Source organism: Zalophus californianus, chromosome 13, assembly GCF_009762305.2.
Source record: "Zalophus californianus isolate mZalCal1 chromosome 13, mZalCal1.pri.v2, whole genome shotgun sequence".
NCBI lineage: Eukaryota > Metazoa > Chordata > Mammalia > Carnivora > Otariidae > Zalophus > Zalophus californianus.
In genome coordinates, this window is record NC_045607.1 from 36,905,426 (window position 1) to 36,915,123 (window position 9,698).

Here is a 9,698-nt window from a genome sequence, read left to right on the forward strand (position 1 = left end):
TATTAACTCTCCCTCACAAGAGCCTTGTGACATAGGCAACATTACTACAAATGTTTGTTTTTATCTTCTGGGAAGAAATATGAGCTGCTTTGGCCACAGATTAGGATGAAGGAATCAAAATCCTTACTGCAGCTCTTTCACTCACTGTGTGATTTTGAGAATCCAAATGAGAACTTGAACATTGTCTTACTCTATAATTTTATTATGAAGAACAACTCATAAAGATGGATCAGGGGTTTTGTAAATTAAAAAAGATATATGTAGGGGCACCTGGGTGGCTCAGTTGGTTAAGTGTCGGACTCTTGGTTTAGGCTCAGGTCATGATCTCAGGGTCATGAGATGGAACCCTGCATTGGGCTCCATGCTCAGTACAGAGTCTGCTTGAGATTCTCTCTCTTCCTCTCCCTCTGCCCCTCCCCCCAGGATCCGATCTCAGGGTCATGAGATCAAGCCCTGAGTCGGGCTTCTCACTCAGCCAGAAGTCTGCTTCTCCCTCTCCCCCTGCCCCTCCTCCTGTGCACATACTCTTTCTCTCTCTCTCTCAAATAAATAAATCTTTACAAAAAAGATATATGTAGGTATGTAATAATACTAACCTCTCAAATTCATTGTCCTCCAGGTTTTTTAAAAAAATAATAATAGTACCTATATCATTTTTACATATCAAGTATTTAGCCTAGTGCCTTGTATATTAATAAATGCTTAATAAACATTACCCCTTATCAATACTGTAATAAGACCCATATAATGTATGTATTCTTTTTGCTTCCATTTGATTACATTAGTGTTCCTGTTTTTGGATAAAGATGCATGCAGACATACATTCACTTACTCAGCAATATTTACTGAGTGACTACCATTTACCATGCAGTGTTGCTGGAGCTAGGGATACAATGGTAAACAAGAAGGACTTCCTGCTCTCACGAAGTTTATATTTTGGTAGGAGGGAGAGGACTCACATTATCATGGTGGTGGGCTTACATTCCAGTGGGAGTTAGGCCAAGATAGAGAGGATAGAAGCATGATGAGGGTATATTTAGAAAATATGTGGGAAACTTATTTCTGACTTTTATACAAAAACAGTTTTTTATTATAGCAGTAGGTTAAGTATTTATAAGCTATTCATTTTTATAAAAGTATTTAAATGTATAATTATATATTTTATTTTAAAAATAAATATACTTACGAATTTAGAAAAATTTGAAAAGCAAGTATTATTTTATTTATGATTATATAAATAATACCACTCACTATGTTGAAATTTTTAAAAATAGAAGAATTATCCATAATTTCACTACAATATTATTCTTTTTAAATTGCCTTAGCATATATTTGTATATAGTTTATTCAGCATATATTTCCTAAGCATTTTCCCATGCTGTTTCAGCATGGAAAAAAATGGGCTGTTTCCTGACATTTGGCCATGGCTTGGGGCCGCAGACAGTGCAGTGGGATGGCAGCAGTGGGAGGGAATAACACATAAAGGCATTCTGAACTCAGCCCAGAGCCTGCTCTGAAGAGATGAGGTAAAGAGAGAGGTATATTGGCTATGCTGAAAAGATGAGTAGACAGAAGCAGGATTCAAACCTGGGTTATGTCAGATGCCTGAAGACCAGAGAGAAGGTTCTGGAAGTAGAGAGGAGACTCAGATTCTCACTGTTGCCTTCTCAAACTTAGGTGATTTCTGGAGAAATACTACCCCTGCAACATAGACTTGCACTTTTCTTTCTGTTAGGATATTGGGGCTATGGATTGAGAGGCAAGCCAGAGTCCCTTCCAAGATAATTTTGAAACAAGTTAATTTTGAGTTCTATAGGTCATGGATTTGGCCTCTTGCTTTCTTTTCCTGCTGCCACCAATGTCTTCTTAGGCTCGGTTCTTGCCTAGATACATCTAAATTGGGATGCAGTTTCCTAATTTATTCCTTACTTTTCAGATGCTGAAAGGAGTTTATGAACAATTTTTAGATTTTTAGGGTTAGAATAGAGTTATAAAATTGAAAAAGATCATCTGGGAAGTTCCTCTCCATGTCCCTGGCCCTGTCTGAAAAGTTTATTGGTTTCTTTGTTCTGCTTAAAATGTTAGCTCGCTAATGGCAAAATTACATAAAATAAGAACAACAGTCACACAATTATTAGAAATCTTCATAAGTACCAGGAGTAAATGTCCCTGATCTTTATGGGAATATGTTTAGGGCTCTTCTGCTTCCTTCTAGCCACTTTCCTGAGACACTATCTTGATTCTGCTCTGGACATGAGCACTAGCTGCAAAACCCTAAGGCTTTTTTTTGTTTGTTTTAATTTTTATTTATGTATTTAGTTCCAGTATAATTACTGTACAGTGTTATATTAATTTAAGATGTACAGTGTAGTGATTCAACAATCCTATACATTACTCAGTGCTCATCAAGATACATGTACTCTTGGGGCACCTGGCTGGCTTAGTTAGTAGAGTATGTGACTATTGGTCTCGGGGTTGTGAGTTTGAGCCCCATGTTGTGTTGTGTTGAGATTACATAAAAATAAAATCTAAAAAATAAAAAAGGACATGTGTATGCTTAATCCCCTTCATCTCTTTCACCCATTCCCTAACCCATCTCCTCCCACCCCTGTAATCACCAGTTTGTTTTGTATATTTAAGAGTCTGGTTCTTTGTCTCTTTTTTCTTTGTTTGTTTGTTTGTTTTGTTTTTTAAATTCCACATATGAGTAAAATCATATGGTATTTGTCTTTATCTGATGGACTTCTTTCACTTAGCACTATACCTTCTAGATCCATCCATTTTGCTGCAAATGGCAAGATTTCATTCTTTTTTTATGGCCGAGTAACTTTCCATTATATATATAAACCATACCTTCTTTATCCATTCATCTATTGTTGGACACTTGGGTTGCTTCCATAATTTGGCTATTGTAAATAATTCTTCAGTAAACATAAGGGTGCATATATCTTTTTGAATTAGTGTTTTTGTATTCTTTGGGTAAATACCCAATAGTGGGATTATTGAATCATATAGTGATTTTATTTTTAATTTTTTGAGGAACCTCCATACTGTTTTCCATAGTGGCTGTAGCATTGTGTATTCCTACCAACAGTGAGTGAGGGTTCCTTTTTCTCCACATCCTCACAAAACTTATTTCTTGGGCTGCCTGGGTGGCACAGTTAATTAAGCATCTGACTGTTGGTTTTGGCTCAGGTTGTGATCTTAGGGTCGTGAGATCAAGCCCTGAGTAGGGCTTTGCACTGGGTGTGGAACCTGCTTAAGATTCTCTCTCTCTCTCTCCCTCTGCCCTCCCCCCACTCCCTCCCTCTCTCTCTCAAATAAATAAATAAATCTTTAAAAAACTTGTTATTTCATGTTTTTGATTTTAGCCATTCTGACAGGTGTGAGGTGATAGCTCATTGTGGTTTTGATTTGCATTTCCCTGATGATGAGTAATGTTCAATTTTTTCAAGTCCATTGGCCATCTGTATGTCTTCTTTGGAGAAATGTCTGTTCATGTCTTCTACCCATTTTTTTAATTGGGTTATTTGTTTTTTAGGTGTTGAGTTGTAGAAGTTCTTAATGTATTTTGGACACTAACTCTTTCTCAGATGTATCATTTGCAAATATTTTCTCCCATTCAGTAGGTTGTCTTTTTGTTTCGTTGATTGTTTCCTTTGCTGTGCAGAAGCGTTTTACTTTGATGTAGTCCCAATAGTTTATTTTTTGCTTTTATTTCCCTTGCCTTAGGAGGCATATCTAGAAAAAACCTTCCAAGATTTTTTATTCTAGACATGAGGCCCACAGGATTCCTGGTGCCTCCTTTAATGGAGAGGCATCCATGCTCTGCCCTTCTGTTGGAAAATCCTGTAAGGGTAAAGAACAAGAGAACATTTCAGAAGAATACTCCCAGATGATGTCTCTGATCTCAGGTTCTTTCCATTTTACCAAAGGAAAAGTCAACCAGGTCATCCTCTGATACAAAGAGACCCAGGTATAAGTCCACAGTAGCACTTAAGTATGCTGAGAAACCTGCACAAAACATAGGTCATCTTAGGCACAGAGAATTTAGACTTCAGGCTTGGATTAAGTCCCTAGACACATTAGGGCGACAACCAACAACTTTTCAATTTTAGATGTTAATGCTAATTTCACTTGCAAAAGAGAAGTACTAAAATAGTATTATGATTTTAACAGTAGAAATGTAGGAGTATGAAATTTGTAATGTTATAGACAAATTAAGCATGAAAGGCAAATACCACATCAGAGTGGGCTGGATATCCAGATTTTAGCTGAAATTCTCTGAAAGGGTTACAAATGGCTAGCTAGTTCCACTGACTAAAGAGCCCTAATGTTAGGAGAAGGAGGGGGTAAAAAGAAGATAGAGAAGGTGAGGCAGTTTTAATGTTTGTGACATGTTAGTTCTTCTCAGGAGGCTGTTCATGGATTTGAATATTTATAGTAGTGTATTCTCTCACTGGAGTATGAGTACTTGAGAGTTAATAACTGTTACTTGGGTGGATAATACAGACTGCTGCTTATGACGACTGTGATAGCTTGAAGACTATCTTAGTATGCTTGGGCTTCTATATCAAAATACAATAGACTGGGTGGCTTGTAAACAACAGAAATTAATTCGCACAGTTCTGGGGCTGGGAAGTCCAAGATTAAGGTGCTGGATTCAGTGTCTTGTGAGGGCTGCTTCCTGGCTGTCTTCTTGCTGTAACCTCAGATGGTAGAAAGCAGAGAGGGAAAGCAAGTCATTTCCTTAACGGAACTAATCCCATTTGTGAGGCCTCCACACCCATGACCTCATCTAATCCTACTTACCTTCCAAAGGCCCCACTTCCTTTTTTTTTTTTATTTTATTTATTATTTGACAGAGACATAGCGAGAGAGGGAACACAAGCAGGGGGAGTGGGAGAGGGAGAAGCAGGCTTCCCGCAGAGCAGGGAGCCCGATGTGGGGCTTGATCCCAGGACCCCGGGATCATGACCTGAGCCGAAGACCGATGCTTAACGACTGAGCCACCAAGATGCCCCAAGGCCCCACTTCCCAATACCAGCACACTGGGGTTAGGGTTTCAACATATGAATTTGGAGGGGGAACACAACCATATAGTTCATAACAAAATATTTGATAACCTGCAAATCTGATTGCTTCAATCCTCTGCTCAAAATCCTCCAGTGGATCCCAGTGCCAACAGCACAAAATCACTCATCTATTGGTTTGCTCATATTATTTCTTCATTCTTTCCACAAATATTTAATTAACAGGTACTGGAGATATAGCAGTTAAGAAAACAGACAAAGGAGACCCATCCCTCTTGGAGCTTGTATCTTGTGGTTGAGACAAACAATTTAATTGGAGATGATATTTTGACAATAAACTAATGTGGCTTTTTATCATGGGCATCCTACCCCCAATCATGTTTCCCAAATCCAGTCATATTCCTCTGCAGCCATTCCACCAATATGGTCCCTACCTAAAGAAGGGACATACTGTAAAGGGGAAATTCCCTCTAGAGAAGAAGATGAAGTAAAAGGAAGCACTTTTATTGAGAGTAGGGATATGGAGGTGGTAAGATGCAGTAGAAATATTGACACTGGGAGAAGGGTGACCTGAGATCCTTTGAGCTTGGTGGCAGGTACAAGCCTAAGAGAAGCTCTGTGTTTGACATGGAGATAGAGAGGGTCTGAGAGTAGGCAGCAGGGGAGCATCTGTGAAGGCAAGTGTCTAGGTAGGCCTTCCCAAATAATGCTGCTGGTTCCTAGTGGTCTGTATCTAGAATAAAAGAGATTCAAAAGTTCCTCTATGGCCCCAGAATATTGTGAACACAGCAAGACCCAGGGACTCCTGGGTTACTGAGATGATGGCAATAATGGAGGTTGATGCTCCCAGAGTTCTGGTGGTGGTGCTTGTTCATCCCAAATGGATTCTAGAAGGATAGAAACTGATAAGGATGGATTAGAGATAACCAGGATGAAACAGCTCAACTGAAGGCCCGCAGAAAAAGAGAATGGAGACCATCTGTACCTCCATGTTACCAGGGAAGACTAATAAGCATTCCCTTACACCAGGACATTGTGGTTGAGAAGGAGGAAAGGGCGGGGAAGAACACTCCTATGAGGGCTGAACTTTGAAATGACTTAAAACTTACCAGAAAGCAACTATCACACATGAAAAATCAAGGGGCAAAGGAGAGAATGAAAAGAAGGCTGAACTGATAGGAAAGGTTTAGCTCATGAGTCTTTTTTGCCACAAAGCAGAAGCATAATATTTGTTGGTTAATGTTTTAAAACACAAGTTTCAGGATATTATACCTCTGCTTAAAATTCTTCAGTGGCTTCCCATTGCATTTAGGATGAATCCTAAATTCTTTTTTTTAATTTTTTTTATTTTTAAAGATTTTATTTATTTATTTAAGAGAGAGAGAGCACAAGCAGGAGGGGCAGAAGGTGAGGGTCAAGCAGACTCCCCGCTGAGCACAGAGCCCGATGCAGGACTCGATCCCAGGACCCCGAGGTCATGACCTTAGCTGAAGGCAGACGCTTAACCAACTGAGTCACCCAGGCACCTCCTCCATCCTGTTTATGTATGTATGTATGTATGTATTTACTTATTTATTTTTTATTTATTATGTTATATTAATTACCATACATTACATCATTAGTTTTTGATGTAGTTTTCCATGATTCATTGTTTGTGTATAACACCCAGTGCTCCATTCAGTACGTGCCCAGGCTAACCCATCCCCCCACCCCCCTCCCCTCTAGAATCCTCAGTTTGTTCCTCAGAGTCCATAGTCTCTCATGGTTCGTCTTCCCCTCCAATTCCCCCCCTCTTCATTTTTCCCTTCCTGCTATCTTTTTTTTTTTTAAACATATAATGTATTATTTGTTTCAGAGGTACATAATAGAGCCTAGAAGCCTCCATGATCTTATTGCCCTGCCTACCTCTCCAATACCTGTAGCACCATTCTAGTTTCACCAGTTATTATAATAATAAACTAATATTTATTGAACAATTACTCTCCTCACAAACATCCTATGTGGTACGTATAAATGAGGAAACCAAGGTCCAGAGAGGTTATGTAAATTATCCAAGGTCACACAGCAAGTGGAGGGTATAGCTGGGATTCAAATCCAGGCCATTTGACTTTGGAACCTGAACTCTTCACCACCACACTGTATTGCTTGTTTCACTTCCTCATGTGCAAGCTCTTTCCACTTCAACACCTTTGGGTTTTTTTGTTTGTTTGTTTTGTTTTTTTAAAAACCACTTTCTTTAGTATACAAGAAACACATGAGACACAAAGGGAGCCCAAGAAAGCATTCAGTCCCTAGGTGGGAGTTTATGGGGGGGTTGAAGACAACAAGCCTTTCCAGTCTCCCAGGGAAAGATGGGGTTGAGGGGATGCAACATCACTAGGCCCCCGGTGAAGCCGGTGCTGGGGCCATACTCTGCCTAGTTCTCCACCAAGTTTGGAAAGTGCTGATTTTCCTTGTCCTGGTCCTGGCCCTGCTCCCACACTCGGCCTCCAGTTTTCAGAAGTTGTCCAGTTCCCAGAATGGCCCCTTCCTTTAGCTCCTTAGCATTGTCACTCAGGGGAGAAGGCTACTTACCTTGTCGTGGTGTTGTCACCACCTCCACCACGGGGGAGTTGTCAACTTGTAGGATTGTGAGGGGAGATCTCCCTAGTACCTTGCCATTTGCTTTCCGTCTATTGTGCTTAGAACCTGAAGATCGGGAAGTCTCAGGGTCTCTCAAGGGCTTGTCCGAGCCCTGGCTGGCTATGGGGGTTTCTGAGGGTTGTCCTGCTTCCTCCTTGGAGTACAACTGCTTGGAGGGGAGCTCAGTCTGGCTCCAGGTGGCATCTGGTCCTCAAGGGAAAACTGGGTGCCCAGAGGCAAGTCCAATTCAGAAGATGAAGTTGCATCTAAGGGCAGAACAGGCTCTGGGGGCAGATTCGATTTGGGGGCTTTGGTCTCAAATACTTCACTCAGCTGTTTCACCAGTGGGCTTGGGGGTTCTCCACTGCTGGTCTTCATAGGTGTCCGTGCAATGCCAAGGGTAAGAGAGTGGGGATCTGAGTCTTGGGCCTGATTGGGACCCTCCAGCTGCTCCCCTGCTGGTAGGTTTGGCTGTGGAGAGCTCTCCACCTGGATGGGAGTGCGCAGGATGCCGGCACTAGGTGAACGGGGGTCCGTCACTCGGGTCAGAAGCTTGTTGTGCGGCAGAGGCCACGCCCCACTGGGGCGCTCTTGGCTGAGCCCATCTCAACCAGGAAGAATAAGGTGGGGCAGGGCCTGGCCCGGGGCGAGGGGGGGGACGCCAAGCCCCGATTCCTCTTTTGGGTGCACAGCAGCTTGAGCCTCCCTTTTTTTTTTTTTTTTTAAGATTTATTTATTTGAGAGAGAGAGAATGGGGGAGGGGCAGAGGGAGAGAGAGAGAGTCTAAAGCAGACTCCATGCTGAGCACAGAGTTCATCATGGTTCTCAATCTCACGACCCTGAGATCATGACCTGAGCCAAACCCAAGAGTGAGATGCTTAACCGACTGTACCACCCAGGCGCCCCACTTCAACACCTTTTTATACATTATTACCTCTGTGTAGAATGTTTTTCTTCAAATTAACTCACTCTTTTGGTCTCAATCTAAATGTCACTTCCCCTGCAAAGCTTTCTCTGACAGCCACATCCCCAAGGTTAGGCTACGTTCCAGTACTATACAGTCAGAATACCCTACTTTTCCCCAAGTAGCACTTTTTTGTGTGTGATTTTATATTTATTTGTGTGATAATGTAGTGCTGGTGGGAGGTTGGATCAAAATTTTAAAACAAACACATACAACAAAGAAAAGTAGCTTTAAAAAAAAAACTGATCTAATCTTACTTTCCAGCCCCTTGTTTATATTTCTGACTTTTGTTTTGAACAGCATTAGGAAAGTTTGTTTTTTTTTTTAAAGATTTTATTTATTTGACACAGAGAGTGCGCACAAGCAGGGGAGTGGCAGGCAGGGGGAGAGGGAGAAGCAGACTCCCTGCTGAGCAGAGAGCCTGATGTAGGGCTTGATCCCAAGGACCCTTGGATCAGGACCTGAGCCAAAGGCAGATGCTTAACCGACTGAGCCACCCAAGTACCTTGAAAGTTCTTATACATATTGCTAAGTAGTTGTAAACGGTAACAATTTATATTTATTTACTGTCTTACAATCTCAGGATTTTCTTAAAACAGATATTAAAAGAAGCTTTGTTCCAATTTTTAAAAAAATTCATAGTTTGGTAGTTTCCAGTTTGTTAAAAAAAATTAGTAGAGGGTCTGTTAGAGAGTGTGTGCTATTGTGTATGTATTTAAAAAAAATTTTTTTAGGGGCGCCTGGGTGGCTCAGTTGGCTAAACATCTGCCTTCAGCTCAGGTCATGATCCCATGGTCCTGGGATCGAGCCCCATGTCAGGCTCTCTGCTCAGCGGGGAGCCTGCTTCTCACTTTCCTCTGCCTGCTACTCCCCCTGCTTGTACTCTCTCTCTGCCAAATAAATAAATAAAAATCTTTAAAAAAATTTCTTTTTTTAGTATAGTTGACAGAGTATTACATTAGTTTCAGGTGTACAACAGTTATTCAACAAGTTTATATGTTATACTATGCTGTATTCTATGTTTGTAAGTATAGCTACCATCTGTCACCATTCAACGCCATTATAGTATCATTGACTGT

General features: G+C 41.0%; 1 pseudogene; it reads right to left on the reverse strand.

Annotated features, from left to right (window-relative positions):
• Positions 1 to 7,449: 7,449 nt before the first annotated feature.
• On the reverse strand, positions 7,450 to 8,260 carry LOC113934327 (annotated as a pseudogene).
• Between the last annotated feature and the right edge of the window lie 1,438 nt (positions 8,261 to 9,698).